The sequence below is a fragment of the Pogoniulus pusillus genome, chromosome 13 (assembly GCF_015220805.1).
Source record: "Pogoniulus pusillus isolate bPogPus1 chromosome 13, bPogPus1.pri, whole genome shotgun sequence".
NCBI lineage: Eukaryota > Metazoa > Chordata > Aves > Piciformes > Lybiidae > Pogoniulus > Pogoniulus pusillus.
Window position 1 is genome coordinate 7,465,725 of NC_087276.1, and position 16,952 is coordinate 7,482,676.

At 39.9% G+C, this 16,952-nt stretch overlaps 1 long non-coding RNA gene across 1 annotated transcript; it reads left to right on the forward strand.

Annotated features, from left to right (window-relative positions):
• Positions 1-2,469: 2,469 nt before the first annotated feature.
• LOC135180442 (uncharacterized) lies at positions 2,470-14,454 on the forward strand. The gene is made up of 3 exons (XR_010304434.1): positions 2,470-2,604; positions 6,737-6,854; positions 14,209-14,454. It is a non-coding gene; the product is annotated as an uncharacterized LOC135180442 (long non-coding RNA).
• The last annotated feature ends 2,498 nt before the right edge of the window (positions 14,455-16,952 follow it).

Below are 16,952 nucleotides of genomic sequence, written 5' to 3' on the forward strand. Positions count from 1 at the left end.
AACATCACTATTAGAAAAGCTACCTATTTGATCTGATAGCAACCAAAATCTCCAGTCACCTTCTTAACAGCAGCAATAGAATGAAAGCTGCTCCCTGAAGCCTTTTCTGTATTATAGACAGGTAGTTCTGGTAGGAAGAAGCCTCTTTATTTACAGCAAGTCAGTGAAAACAGAATTGTAGTCATCATGTCTATTATTCACTGGATGGTTCTGTAAATCACATTTCTATAGTGAGTGCATGTTTCGGTCCTCATCACGTTACAGTTTTGTTACTGGGGTTCCAGAGACAAAACTGTTGGTAATAAGGACGTTTTTTCAAAATGACATTACTTTTTGTATTCTCTTCTGTGCACATCCACCAGACATGGACTGAACAGAGAGATGCAGACTTGAATTCATTTTCACATATATCTTTCAAAAAAGAATACTATTAATAAAGAAGTTTTGTATGTTGGTTTATTTGGGTTTTTTTTGTTTGATTTTAATTTTATTCTGGTTAAAAAGACAGCTGCCATCTACTTTCCCGTTCCTTTCCTGAATAAAAGCAGTGATAAAATGTAATAAATCAAACACTTGATTTCAGACAATGATTCACACATCCAGAGGCATTTGGTGACTCTAAGTAGCTGGTATTTGGATTTGGCCTCACTTCCTTCTGATTATCTTTAGGAGAAGTGAAATACTGCTAGAGGACAAATACCTGCAAGCATCATCTTATGGATGTCTCTCTCCCCTTCACACACCCCACCCCCCCCAGTATGAGCTCCATCCAGCAGGTTTTAGAACAGAACAAACTGAGGCAGCAGTACACAAATTACCACATATACTGATACTAAGTAGGGTTTTGTAATCAGTCACACATGTAAAGAATTGTTCAGCTAGAATAAATGTGTCCCATATGTCAAGAGTCCCATGTAGTACAAATAACAACACATATGTAAATAAAAGCACCCACTGCTGCAGCCAGCTTCGGGGACCATAGAGGCCTTAACAGTACTTACTGACAAGCAGTTTCTGGTCCCTGTCATGATAAATGTGTGAATCTGTACATAGTTCATCATAAGATATCTCAGCATGATCTCTGCAGAGAGGAGACCAATTACTCTACAAGTGGCAGGGGGCTAGGATGCTGCCAGTACAGACTGTTTCGATCCTGACCACTGCTCTGATGAAAAAGCAGATGTTTTTTCTTGACATGACATAAGATCAGACTAAGAAAATCACATCACAGGTGAATTAGTGACTCTATGTAATGTACTCATGGCCCATCAGACAGAGTCTGGAGCAATTAAGTTCATGTAATGTCCCTCATTTCTGCGTTTCTACCTAACAGAGTCTCAAAAACAAATTGCAGCCAGACAAGACTTCACTGATTGCTTGTGCAGATGCTGACAAACAATTGTTACTGCAGCTGAAGTTATTAGTGCAGAATCCAAATGTTTCTTTTTGATTTGCCGTCTCCTACCACTGTACTAATTATTACTGTAGTAATTAGAGACTGCTTAGTGATAAAGTTACTCTGTCAATCTTTGAAAGATAGTACCATCCTAGATGATGTCTTCCTTAAGATAGCCTTCAAAAACATGCTTAAATTACCTAACAAGACAAGAAAGCAATCTGCAGTTGTGCAGTTCCATTAGAAGCACTAATTCTGTCCCTAACTATGGTCAGATAATACTACAACAGAGCTTCTGAAATCCTGTTTGTGACAAGTATGTCAATATCAAAAATCCTGTCTGGAGAGCTGCTCCCTGACCAGCCTACTGGTTCAGGAAGAGACAGAAGCAAACTCCCTCATACATTAAGTCCTTTATTTTTATGTACGCAGCAGCGACGTGACGAGCACACCTCCTGGGATGGGTATTCCTAGGGGCTTCAACGTACCCACTTCCTTCTTCCCTCTACTCTCAAGGAATAAAGTTCGGCAGACTTATGCCCATTTTACACATATTTCAACCTCGCTAGCGTCGATCCGAGCATAGTGGTTGTGCTCACAAGGCGCCCAGGGGATTCCTAGAGAAGTGGAAGCGCTCGTACGCCTCTTGCGACATTTGCTTCACTCAAGCTGAAATAAAAAAGCAAGGAGCTTGCATTCTGTGCCCACCCCCTCGCTACAAGCGCCGGCAGACGCCCTTCTCCGACTAACCACAAGCTGCTGAAATGCCCAGTGCCAGGAGACACTACTCCAGCCCGCCACCTCGCCTTAGGCACCCCTCACTCTCAACACAGCCCTGCCGTCCCGCCGCCTCCGCACACGCAGCAGGCGGAGACGCTCCAGCTGCGGGCGTGCCAGTGCAGAGGGACGGAGGAGGGTGTAGCGAGGGAGAAGTGGGAGGGAGACAGGTCAGAGGGTCTGTCCCGGGAGATGGGTGGGAAGACACAGCGGACGAGATGGGCTGGGCTGCAACGCCCCTCGTTATAAATAGAGGGGCTGCGCGACGGAGCGGGAGGAGCGGTGCGGTGGGGCGCAGCGGCGCTCGGAGCGCAAGCTAGCCCAGCACAACGTGGTGCGCTGCGAGTGCCGTCGAGGCTGAGCCTTCTGCTGGCCCGGCCCGCCGGGCCGCGGCTGCTTAACTCCCCTCGGCCGGCCCTCCGCGGAGCCAGGTAAGGTGCGTCCCGCTGGCAGTTTCCGCGGGCGCGGGGGGGCGGCTTCGACGGGGCGGCCCCTGCGCGCCCGCTGGGGGCTCTGCCGTCGCGTCGCTTCTCGCCTACACCTCGCTGGGAACACACTGCCCTGCCCCGGGGGAAAGGAAGTGCCTGCGGTCTGTGCAGCCTCCTAGTGAATTAGGGCTTTGTCTAGATGAAGTTGGCAGCGAAGTCCCAGCTCCGGACAAAGCGCAGGCACAGCAGTCCTGTGCCATGGCTTTGCCAGTCGAGGCCTGCCCACTGAGCCCACACCACCTAATTGGTTTTGAGACGGCGAAACGTCCCAGAAACTCACCGCCGTGCTATGTGAGCCGCTCAGGCTGGCAGCAGGCTGCATATAGAGCAAAGGCACTTTCTGGTAGAAGGTACAGCCCTCGGACCATAACGCCTCACCCTAAAGACTCTTACAGACAGCCTACAAAAGGCAGTTAGCCCTCTGACCTCTGGTAAAGATGAGTATTTAACTTCTCTTTTTTTAAATCACGGTGCTAAGCTCACGATACATTAATCAAAACTTGACCATACAAGTAATGCTGATGATTTTTGAACCTTGTGCAAACACATCTCTTTTCTAGTCTAATGGGCAATACCATATCTGCCTGTTTGCAACAAGTATTGGTTTCATCGAAATAGCATGTTCAGGTGAAATCATGTAACGTATTTACTGTCCTCAGTAACTAAAGGAGTCGGATGGATCACAGTATGTAGAAGCAGTACAGCTGCAAAATCCAATTACAGTCCTTTCTGTAGTTCTGCAAACTCGCTAGATCCGATGTGTGGCAACAAGCAACAGCAGGATTCTGTCCAGAGTATGCTGTAGTTCTCTGTAAATTTCCATCACGTCCCTTAGTACCAGCACTTGCTTCGAATGGTGTGGTTGATGCATAGCATGGGACAGGCTAGAAACCGGGCATAGTAAAATCAGAAAGCATAGAAGGGGGTAAGGGTAGAGAGAAGTTTTACTAGGGAGGAAGCGGCATATTTTCACTTGCATGGACCCACACCACTAACTTGATCAGGTTTTTGCCTGTAAAGAAGAACTGGATATGATCTGAAGCAGGTACTACTACTGTGATGATAGTGAAAGGCTCATTTAGATGTTTCACCATTAAACAAATGTTTCCTGAGTATGGCAGACAATTTTGCTTGTTGCCACCAGTGTCTTTTCAACTACAGCATCTTTCAAAACATGAAGTGCCTACAAACTAAGCTTTTACTCAACTAAGAGTTTGTTGTATGCCTTTCCAGCAGGAACGTGGTATTTCTGTACACTTTTTTGCTCTACAACCTGAACTACATAGCAAAGAAAAATCAGTTACAACTATGGAGTGCTTCCTACTTTATGTTGCTAGGCGAAGTGATCCTGCATGATTAAGAGAAGTCACATTTATCATTAAATTCGAATATACTTGGTTTCATACTCCCTCTGCTTTTGTCAAGGCAGCAGATGGAAACACAGTTCTCACGCTGGAGGAGAGAAGTGTGCCCATTTCTAGTAGTGTGAGGTGTCCTGCCTTCCTGCTTGGAAACAGCAACTCACTTCCATTGGACAGTACGTGCAAACCGCAGCTAGGAGTTACGGTTTAAGAGGCAGTAAATACCAGATTGAAGTGCCAGTACCCACAGCACTACAGCAGAGAGGAGAGCACTACTTCTCAGTTTATAGTGGTCACAACACACCGTGATTTTCACAATCCACTGAAAACAGCAACATGCATGGTTTCTATTTGTGTTAGCTGCTGGATGACTAATGCAATCTTTAATTGTATTATAGGTCTGGAAATGTATCCTTTCTTTTTGCTGTTTGTGCTGTAAAAATGTAGGCAGATGCTGAATGTAAACATTGTGATTTATTTACACACTGAATAATTCTGTTGAAACATATGGATTGTGTTTGCAGACACTGTAATGGGAACTGACACATATAACTAGTTTTATTTCAGATAATGGGCACTAGTTTTATTTTCCTACACTCTGAGTTTTCTGCACTGTGGTCATTTCAGTCTCTGTGTTAAAGAGATATATTTATATATTTTCTCTGCCACTGCTTAGGATTCTTTACTACAGCCTCAGAAATTAATATGGTTATCTTATATAACCTACAAACTCCCATTCACTGTCCTTGTTTATGCAGAAGTACAATATTAATTGAAAATGTTTTAAGTCACAAATTACTTTCATTTGCTCACTACCTTTTTTTCCCTCTGCCTTCTTGAGCTTCAGAAGCAACTAGTGCCACCAGAATATTCAGAATCTTTCCTGTGGCTAGCACTGCCCAAATTTCAAGGCATCTAATGAATTATTACAGAGTGGTTTGTGTGCTACCTGTCTGTATTCCTCCTTTTCTGCCCTGGTAACTTCAATACAGATTGTGTCCACCTTGACTTGAATAGAGAACATGGATATTTATGCATTATTTTAATCAAATACTATGTCATGACTCAGATTACATGGGTTATAACACGCCCTTTTTTTCCCCTGAATGTAATGGTTATTTTCCAGGAGGCACCTCAGTAAGACCCAAAATAGACTAGAATTTAATTTGGATGTGTTATACCTAAAGCAGAGTTGGAGATATGTGTTATCAATATTCATTGGCATATGACTACATCTGCTTGATCAGTATATTAGATATGCCAGAGAAAATGACCAAATGAATAAGGAGTAGATAAGCAAAGCAAAATAAACCTCTCACCTACTTCTGACAGTAATACTGGCAACCAAATAGCAATTATTTCTCCAGATAAAAACATATAAGCTCAGAACCCAGAGATGCAGGCAGTTTCAGTTTGAGTCATACCTAGCTTACTTCTGAAGTTTGTGCCTCCTGTTTTCAAGTTGTGCCACTGCACTTCTGGTGGAATTGCTGCACAGATGTTGTGTTCTGCCATGTGTTAACGAATGGTTTTGCAGAATTCTTGGATAGCAGTTCTGATTTGCAGATTGTCCTAAGGGAGACTATGGTATTTTTAAGTAGTCAGCTTCTGCCTTGTTAGAAAAATCTGTATCACTTCCAAAGAGAAGGGAAAATAGAGGGAAGACTGATTTTGTTCTTTCAACTACTGTGGGTTTAGTTTCCACCATGCTAAGAGGAATAAATAGGTTCCAACTGCTGAAAGCTTAATCTCAGCTACTGACTTGGATTTAACTTCATACAAAATGTTAAAGTTCTGGCATGTATACATAAGACAAGTTCAGATGCACTGGAGAGTTTGAATAAAGGGCAACGCAATTTATCCTTACGAGCTTGAAGGTGTGTAGACCTCAGGCATGAGGCCCACAGCCTGAAGACCAGAAAGGCTCCAGCAGAGCTGTTTTCTTTTATACAGCTGCTGCTGCACAGAAAGTTACTAATCACAGCATTATTTTCTGTCTCCTAGTCCTAAAAACCCTACAGAAAAAAGCAAGCCGGTAAGCTTTTGCTAACCATAATCTTTCTTTTTGCTCCCCTTCCATCAACAAATTGGTCTCTTAAGATCACTTTCACCAATAGATATTCATTGTACTCAGAGCACTCATGCCATGTTCTGTGCTATCTTCTAAAATTGATCCTTTGCCCAAAAAAAACCCAACCCACAGATGTACCCTGAATAATCTGTGCAATTTTTTAACATTTTAGGGAATGTAACAAATCAGACAATGAAAGTTATGATACTTGTACATGTTATTTTTACCTCAGCTGTAACAAACAAGCAGAGAGGTTATTTTGAGTCTTAAGTCCTAACAGCTGGGATTGTTTGACACAAAACAGGTATGAAAGAGACAGGCTATTGTAATCATTTATGGCCTTGTCTACAGATAAATGATGGATTATGCTAAAATTACTTTGAGCTTTCAAGTGAATTGCAACTAAGGGAAGGAAACTACCAAGATCTAAATGGCATGCTGTTAGCATTTCCTGTTGCACCATCATCTGAAAGAACTACAGATTCTGGGCTGTCAGATGTCGTTTACAATTTCCATTCCATTTGGTCTTTGTTTGATAGCAAAACTGCCCAAGTATCCACTATATAACAATGCCATGAATGCTTGGTTACTATTTGTGGTGTTTATCTCCTTGTACTGTAGTTGAGTAGCATTTCTCTTACAGGCACAGAAAATGGGTAATAACTGAAGATGACCTCCCAGCAGGAAAGTGAAATCAGATTGGCAATGCATCAGTGAGTGGCGTGATTGAAGAGAAGACAAAAAGTAGGCTACAGCAAAAGGTAACCAGCAATAGCTGAATTTGGGCAAGGTCAGTATTTAGACAGCACTTCACTGCTTGAGCTGAAAGCTGTAATTAGATTTACAGTCAGAGCAAAGGAAGATTTAAGCAAATGCCTAATTTCAGCTAATCCACCTGTTCCTTTCTTTACTTCTAAGGTCATACAAATTTGTCAGTTACTGGCAGACCATTGGCTAGTAGAATGTAATAATCAGCAGATTAATTATAGGAATGCTTTTTATTTTCTATTTCTGTTCCTTCAGTTTTCTGAAAACTGAGAGGAATACACTGAATGAGAGTACTGTGCCTCAGCACTTTCAGCTCAGAGGGGCCCATGCAAACAGCAAAACATTCCAGAAATCCACTGAACAGCTGTACTTCTATGTTGGGGGTTTATGAAAAGGAGAAAAATGCACTAGTTAACTTCCCTAAAAATGTTCTTTTGGCAGTTATACTCCATTTAACTCTGCTGTAGCATCAGCAGAGCCTGGCCAGGCCCTTTGCTTGAACCAGAGAGCACATAACATACAAAGAATGCAGCCTGAACTTGTTTGAGGAACCAAGCATGCCCCTCCCAATCCCCGTTTTTGATATGTCACCATTTCATCTTTTTCTTCATATACCCTTATTGGTTTTCATTTGTTCTCTTTACTCATTCTTGCTACCCAAGCTAAAAAAACCCAGTTTTCCTTAACCCCCTGCTTACATGGCAGATTTGAGTCCAAGAGGTGGTCTGCCAATCACTCAGGTTGCTCAGGATTTCCTCCTGCCTCAGGGTCTTTAATGTACAAGAATAAGAAACAGAAAGCATGGATCAGGAATCGGCCTGTGTTTTCCAAGTGAAACTCAAGCTCTGCTGTTAGATTTCTGTTTGTATTGCTCTCCTTTTGGCTTTATTATTAGCAGCTTACTATGATAATTACAGGTTTTCTTCTTCTCAATATGGCTTTATTTCAAGTAAAAGATACTTCTTTACCCATGGGCTTCCTCAAAAGCACTTCAGAGAAAAAGGCTCAAAAATACTTTGCCTTCAAATGTGTTTTATGATGATGTCTTAAAGCAACCATTAAAAACCTCATTTCAGCACAGGACAGCCACACAGCCAAACATTTGCTCAGCTCAATTTGTAACTATCTTATCACTAAAGCAAAGCTTATGTGGTATCTTTTGGAGGCCACAGCACTACCTTTTCGACCATCTGTGTGGTTGTTTGCTTGAGAACCAAGACTGCACCTCACTGAGGATGCACTGTTTCACAGCACTGTATCTCAGCTGACAGTCTACCTGTAACAGCTACCTTTGTTCTGCTATCTCTGTGGCTGGTTTTCAATACTCAAGAGGAGCACCTCAGAGCCAGGACACTAAAAACACCTGGCCGTTGAATTTTATTTTGAAAACAAAGCAGTAAATTTTACTTGAAACAAACACATCCTCCAAAAACCAACCAACAATGTGCTAAACAAAAACACCACCAATAAACAAAACAGAAAATCCATCTAGGAAACAAGCTGCACAAATCTGGCAGAACATCTGGGTATCATTCCTCTAATTATGCTGCCTTCCAGGCAAAGCACTAAGGATCACAGTATCTTGGTCTTTCCATGGGTGACAATACCTGCCACACTGACATGAATTGAGATGTCTGTATTTAACCTTTCTTTCCCTTTGATTAATTCCTTAGCACCTCAGTAGTCCAGTTGACTTACACAAAAATTGCAGATATATTGCATGTCTCTATTTGGCTACTCAAATTCTCTCCTAGCTCTCATAATGATCTGCCCTTAACAGGAGTTCTGTGCAAATGAAAGCACAATTCAGCCTCTGTTTTCCATGTTACACTTACTAACAGTTAACAATGATACTAACTTCTCTTGAGCTTAGTTGCATTACCATTTTAAAGGATTTTTTTTTTTAAGTCTGAATAAAAATCTCTTTACCAGTTACACTGTTTTCTTCCCTTTCTGCCTTTGGTTTCCTTTTTCTGACCCTAATGAGGTATTCATTAAGAAGCCTCCATGCTGATCCTTAGCTTTTAATCTTTTAACTTTTTCCCTTCAGGCTGTTCCTAACATTCTCATTTAAGGAAAAGTCTTTTCTGAGGCATATTGCCATTGTGTGATATTTTCCCACTGTAAAGATACTTAATTACATAAAAGTAATCAAGTATCTCAGTCAAACACGGTGAACCAAATCCTATTATGTATTGCTGAATTATGACACATGGAAAAACACCACTCTGAACAAAGGTGTTGAAATCTAACATTGATTTCTTTGAACAGAAGTCTACAATACATTTGCTTTAGCTGACCCTGTAAGACAAACACTGTTTTTCAGTACGAGGTCAAAAGCAGAAGAAGAAAAAAGAATTTAATATGAGATTTGTTTTCCCTGGTCATAACACTTGAACTATTAGTATGTGGAAATCACTAGCCATGGGCTTGGAAGCATAGTGATAGAGTTTCTACATTAGTTGGTTTTAGTTTACACAACAGATACATTAGTGATACTGGTATTTCTTTGTCCCCATATACATGCTATATCTCTGCTTGGTTTACAGGTAATGCTTTCATTACTCAAAGCAAAAGCTTCTATCAGTCATTTTCACACCAGTGATGGTTATGAATCAAGGACACAATTTGTTACAGATCTGGATTTTTTAGATGACGATGAGCAATGGGATCTACTTTCAGCCAATTTGTCTAATTGCCATTAGATTAAAAAGTGGAACACCTCTTGTTTAATAGAGGTCTGTTTCTGGAAAAGAAGCAAAGGATTTTATATACCTCTTCTCTCTCACTTCCTGACATACCATATGATATTATCATATCATATCACTGAAGATAAGAGATAACTGCATTACTCTGAGCAATGCATTTCTAAAGCTTGTTATTCATTTACACTTGCCTTGTGTTTTTGTGGGGACTAAGTATAAAAAAAGCACATCCTGCAGAAGGGACTGTTTATGGTGCCTATAGACAGCTCTTAAGTACATTGTGGCTCTACTCTAGTGATTTAGCTTAATGACAATAAAATGTCCCACTGAGGATTAACATACAGGTAAGGCCTCACATACAGCAGCATGTTACTTATTTGCTGCACAACTAGGAGCAAATCAATGTCAGTAAACTCTCTTACAGCATCTTTCTTACTCTTTACAAGGAAGTATAAAAAGGCAGTTTCTTGTACCAGAAAAGAAGTAATACTGTTTGCAGAGCTGCTCCTTGCTTATGCACTCAATACCATGCTTCATCCAACACCTAACAAGGGACAATCTATACGAGGGATTTCCAGGATTTGCCTTGTCTGCAGTGACCTCATGAGGAATTTAATACCTTTTCTTCAGTGGGGGTAGATTTTCTGAAGTAAAACATACATGTTAAAAGCATGTAGCAGCTCTATGCTTTTCTAAGTTAGCCAAAGCAGCTTCGTTCTTGCAACACTGCAGCAGCACTTGAAAGTAGGTGTTTTAAGTAACAAAAATGCATAATTTCTGCTACAGGGTCTCCAATACTTTTCAACTCCATAATATTCAAGAATAGAAATGGTAAGCTCACAGTAGTAACAAAACACTACCTCCAACATTGCTGCAGGGCAAGTACCTTGATGTCTTGGTTAAACTAGAGAAAGGACAAGTGGTTGAAATACAAAGTCGTTTGGTGTAATCACAGCATGCAATCATGCCAAGAAGTGTAAGATTTGTGTTTCAAAGTGGCATAAAAACCTATAGAGCTGAGGATCTTTACATGCCAGTACTGTTTCTTCCTGTCAGTCTGAGTTCTAACCTCAGCAATTCTTGGCACAGTTGAGACCTCCAAGATGCATAGAGTGCTGAAACTATTACCTTTATAAAAATCAGATACTGTTAAAAAACAGCTAAGCAACAAGTTAATTGCCTGTGTATGCATCCTCTCTTCCTTGTATAGCAGTAGAAGAGAAAGGCTCTGTCCTGCATTTGTTCCAGTTTGTGGAAGTAGCTTTCGTTCCTCCCAAAAAGCTTCTCTCTGGGCAATAGGCACCTTCTACTAGACCACTGACCAATACTGAGAAGATCTAGATAGTGAAACTAAGAACTCTTTCAGTGGTAGAGGCACAAAGACATTCACTCCAGCAACAAACAAGAATGACCAGAGACTGTAGGTATTGAAACTAGCTCAGATAACATCTTGTAACCCCTTAAGCTCTACATGCTTGAAATCACAGTAATCGTATTTCTCCTGAAAGAGTGAATAACCATTGCTGTTATTGCTATTTTCATATACAGAAGTACCCACAAGCTTCAGTAAAGAAGACCAACCTTAAAAACAGATAAATAATTCAATAAAAGATTCAATAAGTGAAAGTGTGATTTTATATATGCTTTGAAAAGCAGTAAGATACCTGTGACCTCAGAAGTTATCTCATGTCTGCTCTGTTAGAAAAGGGCATAATAAAGGCTTTCAGTAGTGCTTTTTATTTCAGTAAGTTTTTACTCTCTTGCCTCTCCACCAGCTTTTTAATATAAAATACAATATAAATATCATAAATAGATCTGGATGAAGTCCAGAATTTCTGTTATTTCCCTTGCTCCTGAGATTGGAAGAGTTCACAGCAGAAGTTTATGGTTCATTCCATATGGAAACCACAGAACCAGTAGAAATTTCAGATGTATGGTTAGGTATCCAGAAACTACATTTGTGTACACTCCTGTGTACTTATGTAAAACAATACTGTAAAATTCTTACTCCATGGAGCTAGGCTGTCAGAATAGAAACTTAAAATTCATCCCATTATTTCTCTTGCACTTAAAAAAGCTAAATTTCATTTCTGCCTTTTATTAAAAATGATCACATGGGGCACACTATATTTTATATAGGCAATTCCAGCTGCAATAAAGGAAATGTGTTAATCCATTTGTTTACTATCACTCCGAGAAAGTAACTGCAGCACCTAACCTTTCACAGCTCAAACTAATCCCACTTTTATTCGTTCTGGGACCTAATGGCTTAATTCTTCTTAACTATTGACTCTCATATACTTACAAATACCCTGAAGATACTACATAACCAAGCATCAAATCTGAAATTATGAATGTGCAGTAAGCTGTACATGCATAGTAAAATAGTACCTGTGTTCTGTTGCCCTTCAGAAATCCTCTCACATCAATGTTCAGAACCCTAGAAATGACAATTCTACCTTGATCTGAAATAGATTGGGTTTTTTTCCTGGTATCTGAATGCCATTGTTAGCAGTGAGGAGATGAGAATCAGACTTTAGGTTTGCCTGCTGATTTTTGACCATTTTTATCTCCTAGGATGGCACTGATCATCATGTTTTGGTTAAGCTAATGGCTAGAGCAGAGGTGCAAAAATCCATGCTGGATTGATTATGACAGTTAACATCCTCATTTTGAAGGCTCAGTATGTCTAAGTGTCTCCAGCCTCTTTCAGAAAAGATAATTCTTTGCTCTGTGATATAAACAAGAACAAATGTTTACTGCTATACTAATTATTTTTTTTGTGATGAAAAACTAATTCAGCTATAGACTCAATAACTAGGGAAGAAAAACATGATCTTTGCTCCTGTCAAGATAGAGCAACTGTGACTTGAACAAGGAGATGCCATATGGAGATTAACCTTTCAGACATCATCTTTTGTGAAGCTTAGTGTTTTGATGCTTAGTTTTGGAAGTAGTGATGTAGAAGTTTTAAGATATATGTTTTATTTGATTTTTGTGCTAGTTTGAAGCTACTTAGAATGATTTGGTGAGAAGAATTAGATTACAGGCTGTAAAAGGGAAACAGGGGTGATGTCTACTTCACTCATAGGCTTGCTAAGATGTATAAGACCAAGAACACAAACACAGTTGGTCACAGCCTGGGCATTGGGCTACACTTCCCTCTCCCTCTAACCTAACCTGCCATGTCTGTGATTAATCCACCTGCTTCCTAACCCCCCATGGCCGACCCTCCAATCTTCCTTGGGCACAAGGCAACATCTAGGGTAAGGTAGAGAGGGATGGTAAAAGGTGGAAGGGTGGTTGTGTGCCCCTCCTGGGGACTCAGGTTTCTGGGAGGGCTGTTGTGTTCTCTATTACCTTTTAACTTGTATATTTCTATATATATATATTGTAAATATCTACTGGTATATTGTGCTAAGCTGTAAATATAAAGCTTCATTCAATTTCCAGAGCCAGCTGAGTCTAGTCTGGGTGATTTCCAAAGTGGGGAGGTGTAACACCAAAACCATCACATAAGTGAAGTCTGTGCATATAATTTTATATTCACATCTCATAAGGATATATAATGTCTAAAATAATATTGAACACCAGAGAGTTTTCAGCACATTTGTGCAGCCTTGGCCAAAGAAAACCAAACATTGATGGACAAACATGAAAGAGACCAGAAAATTATTTAGAAAAATCTAAGATATTTGGAGTATCAGGTATGCTGTCAAGCCAGAACCAGTGCTGTCTAGAACCATTACCTCCTTATCATCCCCAAGAGATTAGATAAACACACTGCATGTTGAGAAAGTGTAATTTATCAGGGTTTTGGAGTTCAGTTCTATATTTGTTGAACCCAAGAATGTTTTTCCTCCCTTCAAACAGCAGAGGGAAAAAAAAAGTGTCTATAAAGAAAAAGGTCCCAGAAAACAATGTTGAGTTTTAAACCTAAACCTAGAGGATTTGCAGAATGAAACTTAAAATACCAAAATTTACTCTCAGCTGAAAGACTTCTGGCAAACTATAACAACTGTTCTGTGGATCAATCAGTCAACAAAATTTTGTTCCAAACCCCACATCTCTTAATCATTGCTATGCTAGCCTGCTCTAAATGACTACATTTCAATGAGATTGAGAAACTAGTGAAGTTGAGCAAACTTTCCTTGGCACTGACATCTGCAAGTGCCATTTTATGGAAATATGTACATCAGGATCTCTCAATTTCTGGGGAAAAACAACCACACAAACCACACACATATGACAAGAGAACTGTTAGAGTTAACTTTGGCCAAAGGGCTAAGGAACATGAAGTATTTCCAGTGTTTTTGGACTCTTTTTGCATGTACTGTCATAGTGCTTACAGTCTGAGTTTTCACTGCTGCTCAAACTGCCAGAATTATAAACCCTGACGTAATTACAGTGTAGGATTTTAAAAACAGCATGTGAAAAGTTCATTGCATATTATATTGTAGTGTTATTAAATGTTTAATGCCCAATAAAACTACTTGGAATATTTAATTCATCACTCTTAGAGTCCCATAAATTAGTGGTTTTAAGGTGATCTTTTACATAGGCAAATTTTTGCCAGATGCAAAAAAATTGGGTTTCTTCTGTTTCAAATCTAGTCAGGTACTTGCTAATTTTCTATCTCTAGGTATCACTTCAACTCTCTCCCAATGCTCCTATTTTTAGCAGCTTCAAGATATAAACATCATGTGCTTGTACCCAAACATCTCTGAAGCGCACAGAGCTACACCGACGCCGTCTAAGCCATGATGTGAACAAAGGATAAGACACTGATTATTTCTACAGATCTGGCACAACAAAGCACTGTTAATACTCATTTTTTGATTCAACTTTGCTTGTCTAATAGCTTCAATAAAACAAATGTCACCATAATACCAACAAACTTGCTTCTCTGGATTGAAATCCTAGAATCGGTTAGGATTGGAAGGGACCACAAGGATCATCTAGTTCAAATCCCCTGCCATTGGCAGGGACACCCTACCCTAGATCAGGCTGGCCAAAGACTCATCTAGCCTGGCCTTAAACACCTCCAGGGATGGGGCCTCAACCACCTCCCTGGGCAACCTATTCCAGGCTCTCACCACTCATGCTGAACAACTTCCTCCTTAAGTCCAGGCTCAACCTACCCATCCCCAGCTTTGCACCATTCTCCCTAGTACTGTCACTACCTGATAGCCTAAAAAGTCCCTCCCCAGCTTTTCTGTAGGCCCCCTTCAGATACTCAAAGGCCACAATAAGGTCACCTAGGAGCCTCCTCTTCTCCAGACTGAACAGCCCCAACTCTTATTGGGGAAATAAATAAATTTGCAATGATAACATTACTGACACTGTTCAAAATTGTCATGACAGACCTAGGTATATTAGTGAAAGGTTGGCGAGAGTGGTTTAGCTAAAAAGGGTTAAAGATGCTTACAGTTTGAAATTGTAGAATGGCTTACAATTCATGGAATGTATGCAGCTCTTAAGGTCTAAAAAAAAAAATCACTATTTGAATCACCAAAAAGTGCTGCCTTTCAATTTCCAAGAGAAAAAGAATGACCCTTAAATCTCTTTTTTTTAAAAAAAAAAAGGATTATTTCTGAAGAGGCTTTTTCAACAATAAAATTGTCTTCCTCCAAAGAGGGAAATACATGCTTGAGTCAAGTTAACCTAGAAATAATTTCAAGAATACTCTGTGGCTGACCTCTGAAACAAGCTGTATGGTTTACAAAAAGCCTTTTTAGTTTTCAAATTGTCTTTTACATCACAGTTTCTCCATCTTCAATTTTAAAGTAAGCTACACTTTTAGTTTCCCTTTAATATTATTCTTCATCTGATACAAAAGCTTAGATGAGTTCAAGTTGCTTTTGTCTTAGAAAACAAAGTACGAGGATCCTGTTTCTTTTCTTAAAAGTGTGAGATTTAGACAGAAGTGTGAGCATTCGAAGGTTAAAAACCAAGGACATGTCAAGAATTGAGGAAATTAGAAATAAGGAAGAATGTACTAAAATTAACTGTTACATTATATATTAGAGACGTGCAGAAGTTCAGTGATAGGTATTTTGCCTTGTCTTTGAAACCTAAATTATCTTGAAGTGGCTGTTTTGCAAAGCGATGAAACTTGACTAATACAGCAATTCTCTTACTTTAAAAGTAGGAAATACAGACCTCTAGTGGTCGAAACACACGAGTGTTCAGTTTAAATGTCACTAAACGCTGTTATTTTCCTTTACATCCCCCCTCCTTTCAGAAAAGTCACACATGCTCCTAACTCCACTCTTCAGTCATTCCACAAGCACTGATATTTCCTAGAGGAATAAAAGTCTTTGTCTGTCTTTTTCTTACATAAGTCTTATTGCCAAAAATGGTAAGTGAAAAATCAATGAAAGTAGTCCACAAAAACAGAGAGATGTTCGTTCTTTTCAGAATAAGCTCATACGGAAGCACAGGCTCTTTTGAAGCATGCTGGAGGAAATAAACGCAGAGAAGGTTTCACAGGAAAAGTAAGACTGTAACAGTTTGCATTTACAGCAATAACTGGTCCTGTGCAAGCACACAATAGGTACTGAGTAATTTAGACTTTTGATGTTAAGAGAAGAACCAGATCCTAGAAGGATCACACAGAGCACATTTTTCAACTATATAGAACCAGCACAAATAAGGCAGACCAACATATTTTTTTTTACAAGGGAGAAGGCACAAAGATCCCACAAAAAGCTAAACACTTTAAAATTAAACAACCAAAAAAACCCACCCAAAGAACAACAAAACCCAAACCCACAAAACCAAGCTTCACAAAATTGACAGCAATTTCAGCAGGCTGGCAGTTGTTTCATGAAAGACTAAGATAACTGTTAAATGAGAATGCAGGCCAGTACAAGGTTCTTAAAACTCTGTTAGGTCAGACCACCTCCTGATCCAAAAGTTGCAAAAGCAAAGGCATCCAAAAATTGCAGCAGCAACAGCCAGCTTGGTAGTTACTAAAACAGATCTTCTGAAGCTCACTTTCTATTCTTGGTGCTCATAAATCGATGTACATACACAGTGTTCTGGTCCTGTACTGCCTAGAGCATTTCCATTTCACTAACATTTTGATTTATTATCATTTACCATGAAGTCAGAGTGGCCTCTGAGGAAGATGGTGGCAGTGATGTCAGGAGGCCTATGCACCTTGCAAGGCTGCAATAGTTTGAATTACATGCCTTGATCTACCCATGTGTTTGTATTTATTTCACCCTCCATCCAACAGCTCTGGATTAAAAATACTTTCCTAGTTGTGAATGGAGAATCCAAGCTCTTAGAAGGAGCAGCAGAAATCAGTAGGAGTAAGCCTGACTTAACCATAGTACTGTTCAGGAACTCAAAAGGGAAGATGCTGAATTATTCAGACGC